This window comes from Choloepus didactylus, chromosome 17, assembly GCF_015220235.1.
Source record: "Choloepus didactylus isolate mChoDid1 chromosome 17, mChoDid1.pri, whole genome shotgun sequence".
In the NCBI taxonomy this organism is placed as follows: domain Eukaryota; kingdom Metazoa; phylum Chordata; class Mammalia; order Pilosa; family Megalonychidae; genus Choloepus; species Choloepus didactylus.
The window spans coordinates 58,758,963-58,786,585 of NC_051323.1; the positions used below are offsets into that span (position 1 = coordinate 58,758,963).

The window sequence follows — 27,623 nt, forward strand, 5'->3', positions numbered from 1 at the left end:
AAAATACCATGAATGCCATTTACTTCACCAAATTATTTAAGGAACTGGTGAGGTGCCTACCCATCATGGGGCCTGGGAAACACTGGACACTCCAGGAAGGTGGTTCAAGCACTGAAAGGCTTTTAAGTTGAGGATTTAAGTTTAAGTAGAGGATCAATTTGTAGAAGTGACAGGAAGAGAGATATTAGTTTAGAGAAAGGAAGAGGAAATAGAAGAAAAATATTGTGACAGCTAGAGCATCTAAGAGTGGGCCAAGTGGCCTCATCAGTAATGAATTCCAATTCCTGAAAGTTCTCGAGCCAAAGTTAGGTAATAGCTGTCAGGAATGTTATAAACTAAATTTGCAGACGGTGCCTAGGAAGTATGCCAAAATGACAGTGAAGGTTGCTCTGGGCTTGAGGACTATAGGATTTATAAAGTGAAGTGTTATATCTAGTAAGTATCCAACAGTTTTGAAATGATGCTGTGCATATTAGAACTTCCAAATATGGTCTTACCTATAGCATTGTCACTATTGGAATAAAAAGCAAAGCAAGCAAACAAAGAAAACCCCTCAAAAACTCTTCCCTCCTAATGCTAGATATGGTCATTATATATAAATGACCGGATAGATGTCTTTATAATCAGATGGCCTTCAAATGGAAACAAGGGGGTTTATCTCAATGTCTGAAACCTTTGTGAAATGAGTGGTAGCTGTGCAAACCATTAGGCCTTAAGGATTAATGATCAAGGTGTCATAGCATTCTCTGCTCTGGCAATATGTAAGTGTATTCTCTCTTTCTCACCACAGATGGGAGATAAGAAAGTGCTGTGATTTTATGCCCTGAGACTCCAGAGGATAAGCGAGATTATGGAGGTTGGTAAGAGAAATGATAATAAAACCCTCAATGATAATTCATTTATTTGACAAATATTTGCTACAGATATTTTAGCCATGAGACACTAACTTTGTGACTGGTATATAAGGGTTGGGAGTTAAGCGGAGAGGGAAGGATAAATTGGTGAGCCAAACAGACCCAATTCTTGCTCTTATACCTGAGCAAAGAAATAAACAAGTACTTACAAGAAAGTATCCTGTGAAGTAGATAGTGGTTGGGGAGGGACAATTTAGTCTAGGGGCCAGAGGAGTTTTACCTAAATTGGACCTAAAGGATGGGTTGGAATTAGCTAGGCAGACAGTGGGTGGAGTGTTCCAGGCAGAGAGAACAGTACGTGCAAAGATTTAGAGATAAGGGAGAGGATGATGATTAAGAAAAACTGAAAGTCATTTTGATGACTGTAGTATTGAATGTGGCAAGAGATAAGACTGAAAAGTCAGTAGGAGTAGCGCATACACTATAATATAAGCTGTATTGAGTACGGCCTTAATTTGAAGAGCAATGGGAAGCCGTGGTCTTAAAGGTTTTAAGCAGAAGAATGGCATTATCGTATCTGTATTTTTAAAGATTCCTCCAGCTGCAGTAAAGAGAAGAGATTAGAAAAGGCCCAAACCGAGGATGCACACACCAGCTAGAAGTCAATTATAACCATCCAGGCAAGAGATGATGGTTATCTAAACCAGAGTGAGGTTATGGGACATAAGTGGTTGGTTACCTAATATATTTTGAAGACAGAGCCAACAAGATTTGCAGATGGGTTATCCCTGGGGAATGAGCAGGAAGGAAGAATCAAGTAATATTCTCAGATTTTAGCTGGACATTTGGGTGGATAATGGCGCTATTCTCCTGAGATTCAGAAATCAAAGCAGGGGAAGAAATAGCAATTCATGGTGGTTAAAGGATGAGTTCATTTTTGGACATGTTGAGTTAGAGAGATCTGAAACATCCAAGGGGAAATATTGAATTGGCTTCTGGATATCCATTACTGAGCTCTTAGCTGAGACTGCAACATGTTTAAGTGCTCATAGAAAAGGGTCAGTGGAAAAGGAACTTGAAGAGATAGGAGAGAGAGAAGTTAATTCTCATAACAAATCCCTAGGTGGACAGGAGTGATGGACCCATGCACAGGTGACGGGGTTGACCTTGGATAAAGCAAATGGCCACCTCTTTCATTGTAATAGCAGGAAAGAGAAAACAAGGGCATAGCAATAGGTAGGTTTGTAGTTTTGGTAGCAAGAGGTCAAGGAAGTTCCTGGGTTGTAACTTCTATTTACTCTAAGAAGAAGGAGGCAAGGTCATCAGCTAAAAGGCATGATGGGAGCAGGTTTGAGATTTATGAAGAGAAAAAAATTTGCAGGAAACATTGTGGAGAACAGAAGAAAGAAACCAGGAGTGTGGGGATTATTTCCTCAAGAGTAGAAGGCTGATTTTCCTCTTCCTGCTGGAGTTCATTTTGAGGGGAAGTTCAAACTGAGTGTTCCTTTTTCCTGAGGCTATTACACCACCCACTTGTGTTATAATTCTGAAATTATTTCAAGTAACTTTTCTGGAACAACTGATATGGCAAGTTTCTTCTGTATCGAAGGAGCAGTTTTGAATTTCTGCTCCTTAAATTTTTCCATCGATGTGAGCCCCAGAGCTAAAGCATGGCTGGCATGTGCTAGATGGTGCCATCACTAAAGCATGGATCCCTGCTCCCATTTCATCCAAATTTGTTTGATATTATGAAGGGGAAGTAAGGCACTATTAGAAAGGAACTCATTAAGAAATCATTTATTCACACCTTTTCTATTGATCCAGGATATTCCACTCTGGCAACTATAACTTCAGCCACCTTCCCCATGCTCTCCACCTTCCCAACCCTGCAATCCATATCTTTACCATATCACTTGCACCCTCCGATGCCCTCATTTTCTGCTGCCATTAAAAAGTTCATAAATCACAAGATCTTATGACTAATTTTTCTCAGCTCACTCTTTATGTTTTGGTATTCTTTGCATTTTATGCATTGGTCTTGGTCTTAATTTTAATTTTCCTTCTCATTTCTTTCAACTTCAACCCTCAGTTCTTTGAACTGATTTCTCTTTCTACATTATTTTCCTTCAGTCAGTTGCTCATCCATGCATGCTTCACCAAAGCCTCATTTCCATCACTGTCAAAGTCACTCTCATCACAAACCCACTGGAATAGTATGGACTTAGGAAATGTGCCCAATGCATACAGCAAAGTTAAAACATTAAAAACAGGTCATCATTGAGAATAATGAGAATAAAACACCCCATGTTTATGAAGAGTGGAGCAATTTCCTTAAAGGTCAAATTATTTAACAATGATGGTAGAAAGTAGCCATGGATAATACTGTATTTTTCAACTCTAAACGTAATTATTTTTCCCCATTGTTTTGGATGGATTTATTCAATTTGATAATGGGGTTTTCCTGGAGTTTTAAAATGCTTTTGTTGTTATTTGTTTTTCCCCATGGAAAGCTTTTACTAAATTAATGTGACATTAATAATGAAAGATGTCCCAGATTTTAGGAAATGGGGTAATAATGAGGGCATCCACAAACACCACTTGTTGTGGCATGTAAGGTGACAGACATAATGTTGGGAAAATTACCTACATTATGTTTAAATCTTATAATACCCTGAAAGCAAAGTATTACCCCCATTTCTTGGATGAGGAAACTGATGCCCAGAGGCATCAGTTACATGTCTAACATCTTGTTCCTAGTTAAGTTGCAAAACCAGGTCCCTCTGACTTCAAAAATTTATATTTTTTCCACAGCCCTCACAAATTTAAGCTCTTTTAAGACTTGCCTATTGGATCAATTTCTAGACACTGTCTAGAACAAATGTTTACTATTCCCTGTGCTTAGTTTCTAAGCATCCATTCACATTCCATCACTGGACCTATTGTCTAAAAATGAATAACCATCATTATTACAGGAAGCTTGGCAAGTCTGGGAATCACTGGTACCAAGGGCTGAATGGAAGTCAACAACAAGCTCAGAGTTCATCTCACAATGCCTCATTGCATTTTTTTTTTTTTTGGTAGCAATTAACTAACAAGGTCTAGCTGCATTTTTCTTATTTTTTTTCTCAGATATTGGTCCTTATTTAATATTGGCAACTAAACCCATATACAGCTACCTAACATGAGTTGAATGAGAAATGAGAGTCTTAGAGAAGCTCTAGTAATAAATACCATGAAATTCCAAAGTCCAACCAATGTGATATTTTCCTAGCATTTGGCTGGAGCAGGGCATGGAAGAGAAGCCATACGTGCACATTCCAGACATCTGCAATCAGATGATTTCCAGATGGACACATTCAACTGCATTGAAAGGTTATGGCTCACTACGGCAATGCTAGTGTTCAGACTATAATATACCAAAATAAGACCCAGAACCAGGAAATGTTTAACTCCAAAGCTAAATTTTTAAACTTTGGGAAAATATTAAAAAAAAAAAAAAGACCAATGTTTTCGTTTTCTGAAGATGTCAATATTATTTTCATAAGAATCCTGTCTATGGCTCTGATGCTCTGGAATGATCTAGTCCTAAATCTCCTGACATAAGGCCACATTTCCTTGCCCCTTTGATCATTCTATTTGCTTCAGAATGAGTTTAATAACAGGAATAATAATAAGATGAAGATGAGAAAGAGTCTTTGCGAATGTTCTCTGTGCCTGTCACTGTGCTAAGCTCTTTACCCAACGACCTCTGGGTGGCCGTGCCCCTCCCCATGCTCACGTCTCATGTGCTCTCTATGAACAAGAATCCTTCTTCAGTAATTGGAATGAGTGAGTAAAACTCTTAGGGATCCTCCCATTGGGCCAGATGACAGTTTCAGAGGATAGAAATTACACAAAAGAGGTTCCAAGGGAATGGAGACATCACACAGAAACCCTCTAAGAAGCAAGAGGATGTGAGCAGAAGGCAGATCCTGGAGTTCAAAATCTCTCTCAGACCCACTGAAGAAAACCAGCCATCACTCCAATCAGGGGATAGAAGCTGCCTGTCTCCAAAAACACCGAGAACGGATTTGAAAACCTGAGTTCTCAGCTGCTACATAGGAATAATGAAAGATTGCCTTTAAAAATATCTCTGTGTTCTCAGAGAGAGGCATTTGAATGCTTGAGCAAAAAAAAGCCAATGTTTATTGAGTGTCTGTTAAATATAAGCACCACATTGTAGGCTGGAGATGTAAAGTCCCTGTTCTCAGGGGCCAACAAGCCACTGGGGGGGATACAGATTATAAACTGATTATTATTAAAAAATGAGCCTGTTAAACTCAGCGACAGAGACACATGCCCAGGACATTATGGGAGCACAGAATTGGGACTGAAGTCTACCTAAAGAGATCCAGGAAGGCTTCCCGAAAGAGGAGACACCTGAGAATATTAAGTTTTCAGAGTCTCAAAACCAAAACAGAACATACAGACTACGTTCAGTCATGCCAGTGGACATATTTTAGCATGAACCCAGACTGGGCATCGGATAGATTTTTATGACCAACCTGCTATCAAACATATCACCACATGAAAAAGGAATAAGAACACCTATAAAACAATATTTAGAACAAGAGCAAATTATAGCTGATGACACAGTAAAGTAACTGGAGTCAAGCAGGGAGGCACTGATTTGGATTTTCAAATAAGTCACAAATAGGTGAAAGCCCTATGAAAGCATGAGAGGTTGCACAAGACTGCTTTTTCTTCTTAATCATCACTCATTTTATTATTCAAATTTCACTATTGACAGTGATAAGCTTTAGCAATTAAATTTCCTATACCATTTTGATGCTAACTTTGTAGAATAGATACAGACCCTATGAAGATGTAGTATTTAATTTCTCTTTTCTAAGTTAAACTCTACCATGTCATCATCTAAGTGAAAACATTTTGCTCCTATTTAAAAACCATTATGTTTGTAGTACTCTTTTATGGGATGTTAAAGCCTCAGTTTGAAACTACTTCTGAATCAGGAATTTGGAACTAGTCTTTTTATTGGAACCAAATAAGAGTAAAGAGTAGGAATCAAAAAAAGTGTTTGAAAAATTCTTTCTAAAGTCTCAATTAAATTTACACGACTTGAAGTACTTAATTAGAAGGCTCTCCTTAATGACTTTTTCATTCTCTTTTATTTTAGCAAATGTTTCCCCTACAGTAAATATTTCTCCCTTTCTCCAAAAGGAAGTTAAACCTCAGGAGTCCAGTGGTAACTTGTCCTCATTAACTCATTTTCCCTTACTCCTGAAAAGAAATCACAGTGCACACCTACAAAAAAGAAAATATAAGTGACAAGAAAGTTTCTGTAGTATCTCAGGGCCCAATGAACTTCTCTAAGGCTCACTTTCGTAACATGTTGGTAGAGACCTATCCTATGCTTAAAAGAACTTTTGGAATTCTCAAGGATTTTAGGGGTTGATAGTACTGGTTCATTAGCATGTCAAATTGGCCTTCAAAATGTGTGTGACTCCTAAAGATGAGAGTCAGATGGGTACTTGTGACTCATTAGTGGTTCTAAAGAGACAGAGGAGGAGAAAGAGAGAGAGAGAAGATAGATTCTTGTAAAGTAACTGTTTAAGTTAGAGGAGACAAAGCACTGGGAGTAAAGATTGTGTTGGTCCCATACAGAAGAGGGGAAATGAATGAATTGGGATTTACTAAACTGCAAACAGTTTGACGCAAATGAAGGGGAGCCCAGAGTGGGTGTTTCCCCCCATCAGCAGCAGCACCCCTGCTTTTCTTTTCTCAGCGGAAGAGGGCATCTCAGCCTGCCCTTCACCACCTTCAGGGTCTGGGTCCCATCACTTATCCCCTCTCCTTCCTTTAGCTTTAAACTCTCCTTGTCTTGCCTCTTTGTAAGTAAACATGGGGTGTCTTTTCCACCCCTCCCCCCCAAAAAAAACACCCCTGTATTAACTACCTCTCCTTTCTCTTCCATCCTCACAGCCAAGTAGAACTTGCTGTCTCTATTCCATCCCCTCTTCACACCACCTAAATCAAACTCTGTCCAATCCTCCTTTCCCCCAACCATCACACACCCTTCACCACAACTACTCTGGCAGAAGTCACCGCATCCAAGAAGTGCTCTTCGGCCTCTTCTCACCCTGAGGCTCTGCTAGCAGCTCTGTGTTGCCTCCTGAGCATGCCCTCCCTGAAACTCTCCCCTTGGATGGTTTCCCGGCAGCCTCCCCTTCCTGGCTCTCCTCTTGCGCCTCTGGCCGTACCTCCTCAGTCTGCAGGCTCCTCTCCTACTGCCGGCCTCTTAATTCCTGAGGTTCGCAAGTCTCAATGCATGGCCTTTTCCTCTCGCCTCACAAGTGCTCCACCCGAAACTCACCCACAACCAGGGTTTCAACTGCTGCCTCTATGTTGATGATTCCAGATCACACCGAGTTCAGCCGCACTGTGTGCTCGAGTGGAGAGAGGCAGACTTGGATTTGCTCACTAGCTTTGCTTCTTACTAGGGTGTGACTTTGGGCAAATTTTACTCAACTTTTGGGTAAGTTTTCATATTTGTAAAATGGGAGCAATAGTAATAACTATTATGTAGAATTGTTTGAGGATTAGAGATGACGTATGGAAGATGCTAAACACATGGTGGGTGCTTAACAAATGGTGGCTATTAAAATTAAGTCTGTATTTCAGGCCCTGGCTTCTTTTCTAGATATATAGACTCATATATCCACCTGCATTCTAGACAGCTCTACCAGGATGTCCTATAGGTATCTTAAACTTCATAAATAAAAATAAATAAGCAAAGGATTTGGGGAGACATTTCTCCAAAGAAGGTATGCAAATGCCCAATAAGTGCATGAAAAGATGCTCCACATCATTAATCATCAAGAAAATGCAAATCAAACCCACAATGAGACACCACTTCATATTTGTTAGGATGGCTACAATCAAAAAGACAGACCATAACAGTTTTAGCTAGGATGTGGAGACATCAGAGCTCTCATATACTACTGGTGTTCATGTAAAATGGTAGTTCCTCAAAAAGTTAAACACAGAGTTACCACTTGACCCAGCAATTCAACATATATATATATATATATATATACATTTTTTTTCCCAAGAGAACCGAACTTATGTCCACACAAAAATTTGTATACAAATGTTTTTAGTAGCATTATTCATAATAGCTAAAAAGTAGAACCAACCCAAATGTCCACCAATGATTAATGGATAAACAGAATGTTCACATCCATAAAATGGAATATGTATTCAGCCATATAACATGGATAAACCTTGAAACATTATGCTAAGTGAAAGAAACTAGGAACAAAATCACATATTGTATGATTCCATTTATATGAAATATCCAGAATAGGCAACCCTGTAGAATCATGGGAGTAGATTAATGACAGCCGAGAGCTTGGGGAGAGGGCAGATTGGGGAAAAAACTGCAGAGTGGCTGCTAAAAAGGTTTTCTTTTTGAGTTGCTGAAAAGGTTGTAAAATTGATTGTGATGATGGTTGCATGACTCTGTGAATATACTAAAACCATTGAATTACACATTTATAAAGCATGAATTCTATAGTATCTGATTATATCTCAATAAAATTTTTTAATTAAATAATATGTCCTCTTCACTTTCTTAAACTGCTCTACCGTCTATGCTCCCTTCTTTGAGTTATGGCTCAACCTGTCTCCCAATATTTCAATATCGGGACTCATCTAGATTGCCTCTCACCATCCCCAGTATCCATGTCTGATAATCTACCTCCCAATTATTTCTCATACTCCACTCCTTTTCATTTCCACTGCCCCTCTTGGGTTCAAACTGTAATTATCTCTTACTTGTATGGTCAAGGGCTGACTTACCAGGTTTCCAGATGAACTCACTCCTCATTAATCTCTCCTCTCTATTGGTGCCAAATCAATGTTTCTAAATTATCAGATTGGTAACGTAACTCCTGGAGTCAAAATTCCTCCACAGTTCCTTATTGTCTTACATAAATCTAAAATCTGTTGCATGCCATACAAGGCCTTTCAGAAATGAGGCCCTTACTCCCTGTCCACCCATACCCTCTCTCCTCTTTACTCACCTCCGTAAAAGACTACACCACATGTCATATTGCGTAAAATAAACTTTTCTCATAGTCCTCGTGCTTTTGCACACATTATTTCCTTTTTTTAGAATGCCCTCTCTCCCCAGTATTTCTGCTTGGTGATCAAGAACTCACTTTCCAGGGCCTACATGAATTCTCCTCTCCCACCTGACTCTTCTAGGCCACTTTGGGCCTCCTTCATGTGATTTATGTTACCAAATTGTTCTGTCTGTCTTTCCAGTGGTTTCTTAAGAACAGAGACTGTGTCTTTGCTTTCTAGCTCCGAGCCCAGAAGTATCTGATCTCTTATATGATTAGCTTTCTCTGATGTCTTTTTCTTTCAATGTAGTATTTAAACTTTAAATTTGTTTCTTCTCGAATTTTCTTCTGTAATCTTATTATTGAATGAATGAATTCCTTTTATATCAGCAGGCCCGTAAAGGAATTTCAAGACACACTTCCAGATTTTTAATATTATGGATTATTCAAGAGGATGAAAATACATGGGCTGCATTTCCTAGTCATTTTCTTGTCTACTTAATGAACATTTATTTCTGTGTCAGACACTGGGATTAACACCATGCTTGAGGTACAAGTATATGTCAGGCACAGATTGTGATCACATGAACAGAAATTTTTATACAAGGCATTATGAAAGAGTCATGAGAGAAGTAAACGCAAGTTATGCCTCACAGAACTGAGCTGCCCTTTAAGCATGAGAGGGGTTTCACTGAGCAGAGGAAAGGCAAGTATTGCATGCAGAGAAAATGACATTGAAAAAGACAGAGCAGCATAAAAACCAGGAAAGCTCACAGTATGGAGAGGTCTTAAAACCAGGATTAAAGTATATAATTGTTCATTCTTTCACTCAACAAACATGGCGGGCAGGGGGTTGGGGACAGCTCTCTACCATGTTCTAAGCATCCGAACCAAAGACTCTGAGAAAGTCCGTGTGACATAACCCAGTACCACCCTTTCTTGTGGGGTCTGGGTTGGCTTTACACATTTTTCTCATTCTTTAATGAGTTCTTTTCTGAGAACATTTTATGAGTCTGGACCATTGGGATCAAAATGGGTTCTTTCTAGCTATGTGGCCATAATCAAGTTATTTAATCTTACTGTATCTCCATGTCTTTATCTATATAATAGGATAACAATAGTATCTATGTGGGAGAGCTACTATGAGGATTAAATGAGTTAATACAGGTAAAGTGCTTATTAATTAGTATATAGTATGGTCTCAATAAGTGTTAGCTATTATTATTTTCCTGGTAAGGGATGAAAAAATGCCCCCCACCTAAGGAATAAAACAATTCCTATTTCTGCTTATCTATCTGAAATTCATAAACCACATATATTTTACCAAAATAGACTCTTTTTACAAATAAAAAGGAAAAAAAATGTCTAAAAAAGGTAGCATAGGCTAACAATTTGGTCATGAAATGAGAACTAGTTTATATCCTATTTCCACTAATTCTGCCTTAGTTCTACATTTCTTAAATGAAAATTTTGTGATCAGTTTCTTACCTTATAGAATTCATTATTTGGGGAAGACACAAATAGCTGTCTCTAGACATACATGCAACCCAGCCCATTGAATTTTTTATTGATCATTTGTCAATCTAATTTTTTAAAGAAATATTTATCAAGTACATAAGAAAAGATAAGTACTCAGAGATACAAAGAGACATCTATGTCCCCGAAGAGTTTAGAGTAGATATAATTAGAAACATCAAGTAATATCTCATGTGTACCGTTGAGTCTTGAATTCATCCTTCTGTGGCCTGGTCATAAATGCTCAGGTTATAAATATCCCTAAAACAATTTCTGGGAGTGGTTATTGCACACAAACATTTCCACCAAAAGTTTTGCTAATGGATAAACTAGCCAAAATAAGGATGTTAAAGAATTGAAATAGTAAGTGAAACTGAACTGGGCACTAAAATTAGAATGAGAACCTCACCAACTTCTGTGGTAATCTGTGGGGATTTCACAAATCTGTGTGTTCACACAGTTTGAGACCCTGGCCAATCTTTTTCTCATCAAAGTATCTCATCTCCAGTGGCTTCTTTGAAATACTTTTTTCTAATATCCAATCTAGGAAATATTTCATTATTTTACCACCATTTAACTATGGATAGCACAAAACTTGAAAACAGTCATGAAGCATTTAGGTAAAAGATACTTCCTCTCTACTAAATGCAACACAAATTATTTATTGTCTTTTTAAAACAGAAAAATACAAATGAAAATGTTTAAACCTCTTACTAACTTATTACATGCTCTATTTGATAGAAGAAAGGCAAACTTTCATAAAAATATAAATGACTAGGAAAAAATGCTGGAATATCTGAAGCTGTATCTACATTGAAAAATCAAAGAATTCTCAAGACTTAGAATTTATCATCTTCATACATTCAAAGCAATGTTAAAGGAGGTCAGATGTTTTTTTTTTTTTTTCAGGTATTACAGTTTCTTTCTTCAAGATCTAATTTTGCTTATGGATAAGGGAGTCTTCACTTCAATAATATGATGTCTACAAATTGCCAAACTTCTGTTTTTTAAAGGTAGAAAATTATTTATACCATACATGCAACCCAGCCCATTGAATTTTTTATTGATCATTCGTCAGTCTATTTTTTTAAAGAAATATTTATCAAGTACATAAGAGAAGATAAGTACTCAAGGGAATACAAAGAGACATGTCTGTCTCCCCAAACTGTTTTCATATGGGCCCAATTTGAATCATTCCAGTGAGTTTTTTTTTTTTAATCAAAAACTATATTCACAGCAAGATGACTATGTAGATGCCAAGTGCATGATGTCAGTGATGCCACAGATGTGCTTGTGGGTCCTGGAGCAAAGTCCTGCTCTCTGCAATGACCCAAAAACCCTGGCTGTCATGCTAGAGCAACTAAGTATAAGAATAGAGTGGCTACTTAAATATCATAAATATTTTTCTCAAATACCCTTCTGTGTTTTAAAACATGTTTCTCTTTATCTGAGAAAGCTTTTTAAAGACACACAAATAATAAACCACAAATCTTAGTTTTTTTCTTCAAATTGAAGATGGTGCAAGCTGATCAAGTCTTCCTCACTTAGCATAGAGAGGTTATAAAATGGTGACTTCTAGGACAGACGTAGCTCACAGAAGTGTGTTTTTTGTTAGGCCTGTGCAGGAGTGTGTCTCACAAACTTTCAAAAATTTTGATTTAGTTCCCCAAAGTTTCAAATAAGAACTTTTACTTAAAAATCCAGTTTTCTACTTCTTGAGGATCTACCAATTCCAAGGCTGCATTCTATAAGGCGACATTTGGCTGGAGTTGGGTAGCAACTGTCTCCCCGTTCCCTCAAGTCTACAATACCCCCCATTTTCTCCCCAAACTGAAGCCAAGTATCATTATCAATTATTACCCAACTTATGTGCTTTTTCTCTTTTAGTGGATTTAAGAGGAAAGTGAAATACCACTTGTCCCAAATGGAGAGAAAATTTTTCTTCTCCATAATCCATTTCACGCATTAGGTTATCCTCCTAGCCCTATATCTGTAATCCATGTCACTTATTGTGTTATCCTCCTAGCCCTATAGACATTTTCATTTGTGAGCCTGTGCCAGTCTGGATGTATTATGTCCCCCAAAAGGCCATTATCTTTGATGCAGTCTTGTGGGGGCAGACATATTAGTGTTGATTAGATTGGAACCTTTGGATTGGGTTGTTTCCATGGAGATGTGACTCAATCAGCTGTGGGCAAGACCTCTGACTGGATAATTTCCATGGAGGTGTTACCCCACCCATTAAGGTTGTTCTTTATTAAATCACTGGAGTCCTATAAAAAGAGTTCACAGACAGAAGGAGCTCAGAGCAACTGAGAGTGACATTTTGAAGAGAAGCTGCAGCCAAGATAAATATTTTGGAGAACGCCATTTTGAAAGGCAACCTATGAGCAAGCAGACACCAGCCATGTGCCTTCCCAGCTAACAGAAGTTTTCCAGGTGCCATTGGCCATCCTCCAGTGAAGGTACCCGATTGCTGATGTGTTACCTTGGGCACTTTATAGCCTTAAGACTGTAACTTTGTAACCAAATAAACCCCCTTTATAAAACCCAATCCATTTCTGGTGTTATGCAAATGGTAGCATTAGCAAACCAGAACAGAGCCCTTACCTCAGGCTCACTGGGCTCAATCGGATGTCTACCAACATTCCAGATGCAAAAGCTAAGGCAGGCCCTTCAGTGTACAGATACTCAGAGTGTTTCATTTGTGGATTGGAAAAGGGAGAATCACAAGACAGCTACTGTGCTTCAGGCTTCTGGCACGTTTTCATCCCAAATGTAGGTTCAAACTGCAAGATAAATTTCACCTCTTCCCTGAGCAGGAAACTAGTTTGGGGGATTTCTTAAGCATTTGATGAGGCTGGTTAGGCTAATAAGTTATTACTTACTTCCATTTAAAATATCTAGATTGCCTTCAAGTGTTGCAATCAGATTTCTGTAGTTTTCTTTTAGAGAAAAGTTCTCATAATCAACAAAATAGTTGTTCATTAATGATTCTCAAAGAGCATGGGGCTCAGCACTAACACTTTCTCAACACTTTACTCTGAGATTCTAGAAATTTTAATGGAAACACAGTGCAGGTTGAGCTACCTATAAAAAATATGTTCAAATTCATGCTTAGGAGCAAATACACTTTCAGATTGCATGCACTATAGTGAGCATGTAGTTTCACTCTCTCCCACTTCCTCTCAGTGTAAGTTGCTTTGGATTTGTTGACTACCGCTAGTAATAACAAGGACTTCTTTATGTCAGTCTTCAGTAAATTACAGGTACTTATTATCACTGTGAAGAATTTTCAGGATAATTTCCTTGTGGACAATTTCCAGGATAATTTCTAACAGTTCAATGGAATGAGTCTCTTGTATAATTAGTGACTCTACAATTGAGCTGGTATCCTTTCTTTGTTGTTGTTTATTATACTAAAAAGAGAGACCAGAAACCAAGGAAGGGTTATGTACTGGTCAGTGCACCTGCAAACACTGGTCTTCAAACACCTGGTTGCACCATCTTGCTCATTCAGATCTTCTGGGAGTGCTTTTCTACTACTCAGAGGATAGGCTATAGCTCTAATGGAGAAAGAGATTGTAGCCCTAGGAAAGATAAGGAGCACTTCCGCTTGTCAAGTGGAACTTGCATAAACTACTAAGTTAACCACATCATTTCATTCAGGAGATAAGGGGATTGCCCAAGTTTAAACAGTGAGATAGTAGCAGCAAGGGACTTTGTGCCACCACAGTGAGCTTCCATGGAATCCAGACTCATGCTGTGGTCACGGGAACATAAAGAAAGCACGTGGCAGAAGGCTGATTCTGAACTAATGCACCCACTTGAAATGTTGCGAGTTTTCTGACATGAAGCAACTCTTTTGACATTTAGATGTGGAAAAATGAAGCAGCTAGATGCTGTCAGTCATGGAATTTCTGCTCATTGGTCTGATTTCAAGGGGATTTTGCTGTTGGACTTGGCAAAGTTGTTCCAACATGGTCATCTCCCTTTATCAAAATAATTTTTGTATTTAGGGGTCTAAAATGATTGTGAGGGTGTTGTAAAATGCTAAAACCCCTGGTTGGTAGAGGCTGGGCATCTGAAGCAGTTCTGGGGACCCTGTCATAGGTGAAGGTGCCCCCGAGAGGGCGGAGCTTTGGAATGTAACAGTGCATCTCAGCACGAGCCGATGGCTTTCTGGGTCCTGAACCGTGTCTGGTCATTTACTCCCGGTGCACTAGCATAGATTTTGTTGGTTTCTTTTGGACACTCAAATCTTGGCCTTCCTTAACTCTTCCAGGAAAAACCTGTACATGTTCTCTCTCTTGTCCACACTCACTCCTCCTGCCCCACGAGGCTGTGGGACTCTGCCCCTGCTCTCTTAGGATGTAGACTGACTAGTCTGCAAAGTACATCTCCCAGTGCCCTTGTCTCCAGATGCCACCCACGTGAGACAGTGGCACCTATTTTTTCCCCAAAAGGGTAAGGATGGGGTGAAAGGATTTTTAAGAAGCAAATGCATTCCACATTCCAAGTGGTTTGTTTAGGGATCAGATTGCTCCAATCTTAAGTGTAGGGAGAGACTACTTAATTCTCAAAATGGATTATTGTGCCCAGGAGGATACAATCTTCTTAAATGCTTGAAAGGAAATCCAGGGAGGCCTTTGGTTCCTGATGGACAAGAGCACAGAACCCTTCGATGTGGCCTCTGTATGGACTCTTGAAACCTGGGGCAGAAAGTGCAGAACCAGGTATGGGGTGGCTGCTGGCCCTGCCCCTTGTCTGTGGCTCCCTTCTGCCACCACCACCCCCAGGGCGGCTTTTCACTTGCAGAACATTTGCTGACAGGGAGTCCCCCTCACCCCCATCCTTCATGACTCAGTATAAACACAGCTACTTTGGGGGCCAGAACAATTTCTAGGACAGAAACTCTTAAATGAGAATCAGAGATCTGTAAAACCCCTAACATCATCTGTGGAATTTTATGTGTTTATGCCCATAAAAAGAGAGTCCGTAGCCTTTATCAGGATTTCAACAGGGTCTATTGTCAGTAAAAGGCAAAGAACCACTAATCAGATTAAAGTCTCATTGCCCCAAAGGATTTTGGAAAAAGACAGGGAAATCAGTATTCCCTGATGTCATTTTTTTAATACCTTAAAATAGATAGAGTTGCTCATTGCAAAAGGAGAAGAAAAACAACCTCACTCCCTGATTCTCACCATCAGCATTCTAGAGCCAGAAATAATTTCAGAGAGACTGAAATTTTAACCCCCTCCAAAGAATCCATGAATGACCTCACACTGAAATCCTAGAGATGTTACTCCTTACTCCTCGCCATGAAGTTGCTTCCTTCACTTCATTTACCTGCCTTACCCTTCAGTACCTTGGCCAGACTCAGATTGTCATTTGTGCTTTGCTCTCAGTCCCAGCCAGGGGCCACCGTGGGTCCAACAGCCTCAGATGCCACCTCCTAAATGACATGGCAGCCAGAGGAGGCTTCCGAGGCTATAGAATTCTAGCCACTTCACATAAAAGACCATCAAATGGCATCCTTTGAAATAAAGGCTTGTAACAATGAAGACTGATGGTGATTTGTTGGTTTGCAATCCACAAGAGTTCAGACAATAGTGTACTGAAACTCAGACTAATTGATAATACTTTAATCTCTGCACCATCTCGAGTGGGGCTTTGTATATACTTGATCTCTTCCTTCCCAGGAGATTAAAGGGCAACAATCTAACTTCTCACCATGAAATACTTCTGGAAAAAAGGAATCATTAGTATTATTTCTATGTCACAAAAAAATAAATTGAAACACAAGGAACTTAGGTGAATTTTTCAATGGTTAATCAATCTATCAATCAATCAACAAGTGTTTATTAAATGCCATCTTTTAATCCATTAAAAGTAGTACTCTATAGCTAAAGGGCCTCATTCTTATCTTGTCAGGAAAACAGAAAAGGTGTCTGTTTTCAAATGCTCAGTATCCAAATAGTCCTTTATTCACTTGTTAAATATCAATTAAGCACTTGCCTTTACCCTCAAGACATCATGCCAGGGCCTGGGAACCCAGTGGTGAGGTGGTGAACAAAACAGACCAAGTTCCTGTATGATGGAGTATTCAGTTTAATGGTGGAAACCACTAAACAAACAAATTGATAAATAATTACAACTTGCTATAAGAGCTATGAAAGAAAACCCACACAGGGTGCTAGGATAAAGAATGACAAGAGGGATTATTTCAGTTGAATGATCAGGAAAGACCTCATTGAAGAGGTGACATTTAAGCTGACAGCCAAAATCTGGAGATTGGTTCAGTGAAGGATGTGGGGGAATGGAGGGCTTGAAACACTGGCTGGATAATTACTCCATTTATCAAGTTGAGAAAGACTGGTGGGGGGGCAGGGCTGCGTAGGGGAGAAATCTAGAGTCACGTTTAAGATGTGTTAAAGTTGAGCTGCCTGTGAAACTCCCATGTACGAGGTGTCAAGTTGCAGTTATTTATAAAAATCTGGAGCGCCAAGGAAAGGTCTGGGATAGAATTTGAAACTGGGAGTTATTCACCAGTGAACAGCATTTAAGAGCTACAGGAATGGTTCAGATCACTTAGGAAGAAAGTACAAAGAGAGAGGACAGGTGGGCCACCCATAAGCCTTGGCTTTCCAACATCTACAGGTCAGAGAAGGAGAAGCAGTAAAGCATCTAGAGAAAGAGCTGTCAAAGAGGCAGGAGGAAAACTTGAAGCATGTTGTGCCATGAGGCCAAGAGATTAATTGCTTCATGGAAGTTGAAACCATCAACTGTGCTGAATGTTACTGAGAAGTCGAATAAGAAAAAGATGGGAAAACTGTCTGCTTCTTTAAAAAAATTTTGCCACAAGGAGGTCACTGGTGACCTAGACAAGAGGAAATGTGGTGGAGCTGTGGGCAGAAGCCAGGCTGGCGTGAGTTGAAGAGTAAAGAGGAGGCAAAGCACTGACAGCATTTGTAGAATGTTTAACAAGTTTAACAAGTTGGGTTATGATTGGAGTGAAGGAAAATTGACAGGAGATGGTGGGGATCAAGGGATATGTATTTTTTTCTTCTTCACCCCATCAAGTGATTTTTTTTTAATAAGATGAGAGGTACTGGAGCATTCCTGTGTGCTGATGAGAATGCTCTAGAGGAGAGGAAGAAAAAGGAGTGATAACTGAAGGTGAAGGGATGGGTACTAACTGTGGCAAGAATGAAGGATGGGGAATAATATGATTGCAAACACAGATAGAGGAAAATGAGGAGAATGGCATAAATTAGGACAGATAATCATCCAAGTTGACAGGAGGAATTTGTTTATCTAATCCATCTGCTTCCAGTGTCTTTGGTTCTCCTTATTGAGGTCTTGAAGAGGACAGACGGAAGTAGAGAAATGAGCTCCCCAAGTTCCAGAAGAAAAAGTCCCAGGTTGAACCTCCCATGACTTAAGATCTAATGATCCTTTTCTGCTCTCCAGGAAGCAATGTGAACCTAATTCCTTCGACTACTTTTCTGCTACCTAAATATCTGTATCCTTTCCAGCCAACATTTGACACTTGTGGACACCAGGGTCCTGTCAACCTGTATTGAGAAATGCACAGCTTGGCTTTAAATGGATCTTATTCAGAAGGACTCTGATCAATTTACATCTCATTTGCACCCTGGTGCTCATGTCACAGTATTTCATTAAGTGTATTAAGTCATCACTACTTCCTGCTCAATAGCGGTTACAAGAAGAAATGGCATGTGTTACTCACCTAAAGTATTTTGAAGGCATGTTAGAATGAGGTCTTTAATTGACTCATATAGACCCTGGTTTCTCAACCAAGATACTATTGACATTTGGGGCAGGATAATTCTTTGTTGTGGGAGCTCTCCTGTGCATTGTAGGATGTTTTTCAGGGACAAAAATGTCTCCAGACATTGACAAACACCCCCCAAAGGGCTAGCGCATCCCTAGTTGAGAACTATGATATAGACTGATGGCATAACATCAAAATGGAAACTGAAAAAGTTAATCAAATACCTGAAATCTTTTCTAGTATCAGAATGTCTTGTTTTTGTACAGGCAAATGTCTAGCTACATGACTGAGTTTTTTGGTTTTCAAATGAATACTAGATATCTTAATCAAACAACAAATACTTGAATGAATAAACCTTCAAAACATCATATCCACTTGATTTTAATTATTGAACCAAACGGCGAGATTTAACATCAGAGCATGATATAATTTAGAAAGTTTTTTAGCTAAGTCTAAACTTGTTCCCCAACCTACTCTCATATTTGGCTCTTGTTTTATTTCTGTGTCAATAATGTTCAGGTTTTTTTTAATTTTACGTTTGCTGTTTATTGTAAACTGATTTAATCCTTTTTTTCGAGGAAGTCAGAGGATAAATATTTCTGAACACAGGGATTTTTTTTCAATATGTGAATTAGAAGTTCTATTTTATGGGAAAGTTTAACCTCCTTTCCCATTGCCCAACTACTCTGGTCCATGTTGAACAATCATATGCTGACTTTGAATAGAATGCACTGTCTATATTACAGTTTCAATCTATAAATCATCTACTATGCCACATTATTATTCTACAGAGTTGTCAGAGGCAAGAAGTGATGCTCAATGTGAAAATTTTAGCACTGATTTTTTTCTAGTACCAGCTCTATCAGTGACTGGCAAAAAGCTTAATTTTCCAGATGTTGGTTTGCTCACATTCAAATTCAATTAATGTTTATTGAGAGACACATAGCTTCTCCAGGTAAGTACTGGACAGTGTCCCAAATCGTCCTCAACCCATCCTCTTCCTCACCCCATATGCAAAGACTGTTTTGTGGGAGGGTGTGGCTGTTCCCTATGGCAACTGCTTTTGAGGATCAGGATGTTCTTAAAAAGCTCATTTTCATAAATAACCCATAAAGGATCATCCAAGAATTATGTTACTCCTTCTTCAATCGCAGCCTTCCCTTTTGGGAAAAATAAGTGTATATGTTTAATCTCTCTTGTGTAATCCATAAATTCTGCATAAACAAATATTGAATTCTGGTTAATGGTATGCATGATGAGGTGTTTAGGAAAGAAGTGTACTGATGTCTGCAACTTACTTTGAAAACTGATGGATGGATAGAGGAATGGAGAAATGGATAGATTGGTAAAGCAAATATAGTAAATTGTTAGTTGTAGACTCTAATTGGTGGTATATGAGTATTCATTGTATATTTCTTTCAATCTTTTTGTTTGAAAATTTTCATCATAACAAATGAATACAAAATAAATTCCTTTCCTTATTTTAAATTCACCCCTTTCAAACCTCTAGTGTTTGGGGATTTGGTGAGTAAGACATGTTCATTAGCCTTTATGATTCTGTAACTATCGGTCATATGTAAACAGAAGAGGTCTCAATTTTCATTCTGTCCAAGTGGCTCCTTTTCCCCCTTGAACATTTTAGATGGCTATTCTTTGCAGGTTTGCCTAGTTTTGTTAATGGCTTTATTAAGCTGAAGCAACTAAAATTTCTCCAAATGCTCCAAATCTCTAAGCTTTGTTTGAGGGTAATAGGAAATATTTCCTATTTCAGATTTGTTTCCATTATTCTCTGGATAATAATGACCTAATTATTTCCAAGGGAATCCAACACTGTGTCAGATAATGGCATTTTATTTGCTGGTTATCTAAGTTGAAACCTCCAAATCCTCCTCAACCCCTCCTCTTCCTCACCCCAAATACAATTGATCTAAAGGGCTATCAAACTTTACTTTTCAAATATTCTGAAAATTCCTCCACCCTCACCATCAGCAATGCCACTCCTTTTTATTCAAACTCACATCTGGGCTCTTATATTGGATTTTGGTGTTTTGTTTTTTTTTTTTTTCTCTCCAATCTGTACTTCTCATTGCCTTCAGAGTATACTCATAATGCTCCTCTACTTGACAAATTTCAACAATAATTAAGAATTATTGTTGTTTTAAATGTAGTAATGATGTGAATTTTTAACAATAGAACCTATCTTTTGGAAATACATACTAAAATGTTTACAGGTGGAATGATTAAATATCTGGGATTTACTTTAAAAATAATATGGAAAGGTTAGAACATGGGTTGTGGTATAGATGAAACAAGATTGACCATGAATTGAAAGTGTTAAAGTCAGATGATGAGTACATGGGGATTAATTATATTATTTGTCTACTTTTGTATATGTTTGAAAATTTCTATACTAAAACGTTTTTTAGGAAAACCTTTAACTGGGTCTCAAAAATGACCAAATACTTCAGAAGGCAAATCCACTCATAACCATCTGGAACCACCTTGTGTTTCACGCCTTTTTTTCAGTCACTCCTTCAACATGTACCCTATTATTCAGCTCCACCAAGGTACATGTTATTCCTGGAATGGGCTCTTTGAAAAAATTGTTTTCTCTTTTTGAAGAGTGACTACTTATCTTTCTATACCTAGCTCAAAGGTCACTAACCTTTGGGAACCTTCCCTGCCTCACCCTGATATTGTTAGTCATCTCCCTTCCCCAGGCAGCCATAGAACTTTGTACAAACCTTTTGGGTAGAATATATATCTATGTATTGTGAGATAAGTATTGTAATAACTTTTTTAATGTTGATCTACCATACTAGGCTGTAATATCCAGTCTATGTAATTATTCATATTTGCGTAATATGCAGCACAAAGTGTGTACTTAAAATATCTACCAAATGAATCGTCTTATATGTAAATATATTTTTGGTTTATTTTCCTTATGAACTGAATGTCCATTCTGGCTTCCACAGAAGGGGTCTCATAAACTGAACTATCAACAGCTTTGGGTTGAAGATATTTTCCCAATCTGACAATTAAAGCTCAAAACAGTTTTCCAAACATACTACCCTCTTTAACACAAGCTTGATGTGAGAGAGTATTTCAAATGGTTGCAGAATTTTACTCATGACACTTTTGTCAACCATCCCTGTAGCTTAAAAAGGTAAACCCTCAGTTCTTAGACAATAACATCACTATCATGGTGTAAGACAACCCAAGTTCCTACAGCTTCAAGTGAGAAGAAAAATGCAATATTTCTTCTAAAACAGAGAAGTAAATAGCAGGAAATACATTTTACTTGTCCTGCTTTACAGTCTGCTCAGCCCTTTAGTCTACTTCTAACCATGGTCCCAAGAAACATTTTGTAGAGTGCGTATGGTTGCCCCTCCTGGTGCCAAAATTATGTCACTTCTTGTAGAAACTAAGTATAATTTAAAGCAAACTGTCACTGTAGTTAATCAGCCAGGTCCAACAGTCATGCTCTTTTTTATACCTGTCATCATCTGAGATAGTGCTGCCAGGGGCTTAGCTTTTCAGGAGTGCCCTGCCTGAGGTACCAAGCCCCACAGTTGGGAGAACCCCTCAACAATGAAACAGAATGTATTTATTCTGGGTAGGGCAATGTATTAGTCAGGATTCTCCAGGAAAACAGAACCGAAAGGACGTGTGTGTGTGTGTCTGTCAGTGTGTAATCTAAATGTTATGAGCTTTATTATAGGAATTAGCTCATGCAACCATGGTGCCTGATTCTGTAAGGCAAGATGCAAGATGGGAACTCTGATTATGGTTTCAATGAGTTCCCCAGGAGAAGCTGGCTGGTAGAAGTAGAGATGGAAATCCTTCCTTCTGATTCCTGAAATCATCAGTTCTCCCTTTAATGCCTTCAACTGATTAGATAAAACTTCTCTCTCATTGCTGAAAGCAATCCCCTTTGTTGATTGTAGGTGTAATCAGCTATAGACTGACCCACGATTTAAGTCCACGAAATGTCCTCACAGAAACAATCAGACCAGCGCTTGCTTAACCAAACAACTGGACACCATAACCTAGTAAAGTTGACACATGAACATCACCATCCCAGGCCACAGGGAGACCTCAGGGTACAATTATGAATCCACAGTCCTAGCACATATCTGCTGTCCTATAGCAGCCTTCTAATGGAAATGACTATGTATTGGACATGACTTTCTTAGGATATAATATAAGTTATATGACAAGGACAGCAGCATCCCGATGGCACAGATTAGCTCCCTTTTCAATACAGAGCATCAATTTTTAACATAGACATAGCGAGAGACTCTGGCTGAATGGAAAAAGCAGGTACTTTTTTGTCAGACTAGGACTAGTCCTTCACTTCACTACTCACTGGCTTGTAATCTTGTGCAAGATACTCAATCTGTCTGAAATTTAGTTTTTCTCTTCTGGAAGAATGTTGAATGAAAATAAATGTTGATTTTTTTCCTCTCCCAGTAGCAGACCCAGTTAACATGCCTGCTACAGAAGGAAAATAAAAAGAGGCAGATCCATCTCGGAATCAGAGTGACTGGGGGGAAAAAGAGACTACCGAGAAATTTCCAGCATCACCATTCAGGTGGGGCATTCGTCCTTGCCATAAAAATAATAATGATCTCTGAAACATCCTGTCAACTCATATGATTCTGAATGGCAAGCATTCCATGCATAGATGAAATACTTTCTACTTTTAAAAAACAGAACTGAAAGCAGAGCAGAATCCACAGTTCAGTCAAACTGAGCTTATGGTGTGAGTTCCATACCCAAATATGGACAGTATACTCAGTTCTTCTATTTCAAAACTGTTTTAAATTCTAGAGTAATGAACTCCAGAAAAATACATTGAATTGGTTTGTGGACATTCATCTTCAATGATCACAGGGTTGATAGAGTATGGCTGGAGAAGGACATTCCAGACCTTGATTCCAGTTCTAAAAGAGTTCTGTAAAACAGACCTGGTGTGTACATTCCTGGGAAGGAATACCTAAGTGTTCCCTTCCTAAAGTTAACTTGTATTAAAGACTCCAAGGAAACTTGTTTCAGCCCATTTTGAATTATTGAATGCAGGGAAAAAATATTACTTTCTCAAAACAAAACAGAAGAGTGACAAAACAGCCTTTAGAAAAAAAAGAATTTGGAATCTGATTACGTAGCAGATTGATTGATGACTCCTTGCCTGCATTCTTCTCCAGCCCACTGCCCTTCCTTTAAGCCAGTATAAATGCCTCGGAGGGGAAAAGGAGAAGTGGTAAAATCACAGATTCAAATGCAGTGTCTGTGATTTTTGAAATAACTAAGCAGCAGAAAAGTGGTGACTAAATGAAGCTCTGGGATTAGATAGGAATTTCATTTTTTCCATGTTATTTTTCCCACTACTAGTTCTTCTGTTAAAGATTGTATCTGGGACATGTTCAAAGCTTAAACTCAGAGTCTGCTTATAAAATAGCAGCGAATCAATAGCATGATTTATGCAAGGGCTTTGGAACATTTAGTGAGATGGTGAAGTGTTTTAGCTTCCTAGCTGCTAAAACAAATACCATACAATGGGTTGGCCTAACAACAGGAATCTATTGGCTAGAAGGCTTGCTTCCTCCTGGGGTGGGTATCTTCTGGTGGCCGGCAATCTTTGGGGTTCCTTGGCTTTTCCATCACCTGGCAATGCACATGGTGGTGTCTTCTCCTTTCTGCTCTGGGATCCGTTGACTTCTAGCATCTGGCTGCTCCCAATGGCTTCTCTCTCTGGGGCCTTCTCTTTAAGGCCTCCAGTTATAGGATTAAGACCCATTCTGATTCAGTTGGGTCACACCTTAACTGAATTAACCTCCTCAAAAGGTCCTATTTATAATGGGTTCACACCCACAGGAATGGATTAAGATTAACAACATGTTTTCTTGGGGTACGTAACTCCAAGTCACCAGAGAGGGGTCTACCAAACAGACACTAAGTTAGATATATATATATGGCAGCACTTGGCAAATAGAGAAAGCCTCAGAAAGTAAGAGTACCAATTTGATCAAATGGAAACAAAAGATACTGTGATACCTGCAGTTATGTGAATCAATTATATATTGAGTTGAATTCTCTGCTTATAACAGGGCCATCAAGTTTTATATTACCTCAGATTCTGTAGACTATCCAGGAAGGTAGACCTTTAGTCCACCATTTCATTTTTTCCTCTCTCTTTTTAAAATCTACTTTCTTCTTTAATCCCCTTGAAAGGTACAAAAAGTTCTGATGATTACACCAGACACTAAGGAAAAATGCTCTTGAAGTCAATTCAGGAATGAAATGGTTTTCAGGATATTTTTTTAATTCAAAGAAGGCTACCATTTACATTCACACTCAAAACAGCTACTTTAGAAATAAACTCTGTAATAGCTCATATTGTCCCAAAGCTGTTGACCTGTGTTTTCCTGCTTCCAAACCTTGGTCATTACAATGTGCAGCTGCACAGTAAAATTATCAGGCTCCACGCACTGTCATTTTTACGACCTTGCTAACTTACTGATAAAGGTGCGTGAGGTCGCATATCAGTCATCTGTTTGCCCTTTGCCCATCAGAAGATAATAATATATCACTTTTCATCACAAAGGACAATTCTACAGGTGTATAAGTACATGGTTACAGAAGAGTTGGAAGTGGTCTTTCTCTGGAAGACAGCACAAACTAAGGAAAAGTGCAGCAGTGGGAATCAGATAGGGAGTTAGATGAGCTCTGCTAATTATTAGCTTGGCGACCACGGCTGATCACTGGCTCTCTCACCCTCAGTCTCCTCACTGTACACAATGGCAATAACGTCCACTTTCTTTCATGGGAATGTGACAAAATGTACGAAAATGCCTTATACCTGTAAATTCTTGCAGAGGTTTGTCTTCTCGATAACAAACACCGGCTCAAGGAAAATCAAAGCACAATGACCCTGCATTCCACAGAAAAAAAAAAAAAAAATCAAAGACTTCAAATCCCATAAAGCAATGGTACCTGGCACTCAAACAGCTAAATAAGTCCAAGCACTGTAAATAAGCCATCTTTACAAAGGGAAAGGAAGGGCCAGGAGAGTTATCTGTTTGGGAACAGTTTCCTTTGAAACACAAAGTATTGGTTATTTACCATTCGGCAGAAGCAAACAAACTAACAAAATAAACAGCTCATCACAAAATTTGTTTCCTTCTCCTAAAAGTTTCTAAGAAAATAATGTATTCTGTTTCAAACCAGTCCTGGAGAATGACTGGTAGGGTTTGTGGTGATTCTGAACCCATCTCTTGTGCCTCCATATCACACCCACTGGACAATGCCAATTTCTTTGGAAATAAGCAATCGCCTGCAAGGATTGGAGGTTAATTTCCAGTTTAATTTCTGGTTTATCAGACTGCAGTGTTGGCTGCTATTGAGTTGGGCTTAATATTAAGACATCAGGCAGGATGAAATTCCCTTTCTTGCTAGCAATAGTTTGATCGTCAAGATGTGTAATCTTGTCATAACCACCTTGGGAAAAAAAAAAATAGGTAACATTTACAAAGACATCTATGTATAGTCTTCTTGCTGAATTCTCCTCCTGGTGAACCAAAAGTCCTTCCTGACTAGTTACATCTTATTCAGCGTTCTTTCTCATTATTGCCAACCCTAATTTTCATGTTTAATCACATGGAGCCATGAGAAGAGCCCAATAAAAAAAGTTAAAGGGTTCAAGGAGTAGGTTTCTATAAGGGCCCTGTCTCTGTTAGATGACCCAGAAAAGCCGGGGGGTCCTTGCCCCTAGTGAGACCTCCAGTCTCTAAATGAGGCAGATAGGGAAAGAGTGTGACGTCAGGGCCACAGTGGGTGTGGGCCGATCTCAGCAACAGAGACAAGTGCCTCACAGCTCAGAGCCAACAGAACCGTAGTGACAGATCGCATTGTTTCTACTCATAAACAAGCCCCATCCACAACCAGCCTTGCAGCTGGAGCCACAGCCAACAGGTCTGATAGCATTTTACTAAGCCAGGAGGGGAGGGGTTGTCCTCAGAAGGAAAAGAGTGATGGGAAAAACTGAGAGCAGTGTGTTCCAGGTTAAGAATAAAGCTCGCTCTCGTTGCTGTTCTTAGCAATGTGGGGGCTGTCGTTTAAGTATTTTCAAAGAGAAAAACAGGCTGCCAATTGTGATTCCACACAGTTTGGGTTTAGGCTGTCAGGGGAGGAAACCCAGCCCTTCCTGCCCTGGAGAGTTGGAAGGGGCGCTAACACACTGTGTCTAATCTTATTTTGCTGGAAATATTCTCATTTGCATTTCATAAGCTTGTAAGTTTAAATGTATGGGATTAGGAGATGTGTGCCACTACTTTTATTTTTTAACGTCCACAGGGCCATGTAACTAAGGAGCTCCAGCCTGAATTCCAGGGGCCAGGTCTTATGCAGACATCAGCCCTAAATACGTGGCCTGGGCAGGTGTGGTCATCCTCATCTTTTAGAGAAGAGGAGCCTCCCTGGATCCTCCAGCCTTTGTTTAATGACTAGTTGCCCTGTTTCCACTCACTCCCTCTTTTCATATACCTGCAAAACAGCTGCTGCTCAGTTTCTCTCTTTTCCAAGTTCTGGGGAGGTTATTTGGGGTAAAAACTCTGGATGGATGATAAGCACCCTTACAACGCTCGCAGATTGAGTTCAGTGTCCCCCACGCCAACTCGGCCTAAGGTCCCCTGTGTTTGAGTGGCTTGCCCACATCCTTCTCTGGTTCCCCTGCACTGGTGGCTGGTGAGATTTGAAAATCAGAAGTCACCTGGTAAAGAGACAGCGCTTGAACCCATTTAACACTGGTCTTCTGAGAAGCAGCCCAGGGGTGTGGTGGAGAAGATGGTGGGTTCTGGAGCCAGATCCAGGAGTGACTAAGATCTCTGCCAGATCTGTGCTGTGACAAGCCGAGTCATTTTAAGGCCCCCTAAGCCTCAGTTTCCCCATCTGAACTTGTTGTCAGCATTACCGTCATAATAGTCACAGGAACAGAAGCACTGAGCTCTCGTTTGTGGCTTGTGCTGACTAGCGCTGTGACTCAGATAAATTTGCTACATGCTCCCATTCCCTCATCTTCAGAATGAAGGCTTTAAATCCCACATTCTGTCCATCCTGTGCAGATCTAAAAGTCTTTGACTTTATGGGTGGGTGTACCTTCTGCATGTAAGATCATGATTTTTATTATTTTGTTATTAGTATTTTGAAGGTGGATTTTTCACAATAACCTGTGGATGTTTGAAAATCCAGTACTTTCATAATGCAAAGGATGCTCTGAGTCTCGCTGGGACACCCTCTTTTATTATGGGAGGCTCTTTCATTCTGGGCTTA

The 27,623-nt window shown here is 39.2% G+C and overlaps 1 protein-coding gene across 8 annotated transcripts in view; it reads right to left on the bottom strand.

Moving 5' to 3' along the window:
* Positions 1 to 27,623, bottom strand: part of RASGRP3 (RAS guanyl releasing protein 3) — a 113,691-nt gene that overhangs the window by 55,228 nt on the left and 30,840 nt on the right. For 2 of the 8 annotated variants that reach the window (XM_037806547.1, XM_037806546.1), the window contains exon 2: positions 25,156 to 25,227. The exons of 5 other annotated variants lie outside the window; for them this stretch is intronic. The gene's annotated coding sequence lies outside the window, so the exon portion shown is untranslated. Of the gene's footprint in view, positions 1 to 7,114; positions 7,134 to 25,155; positions 25,228 to 27,623 lie in introns of those variants that run through there. One more of the 8 variants, XM_037806548.1, reaches the window with a different exon arrangement.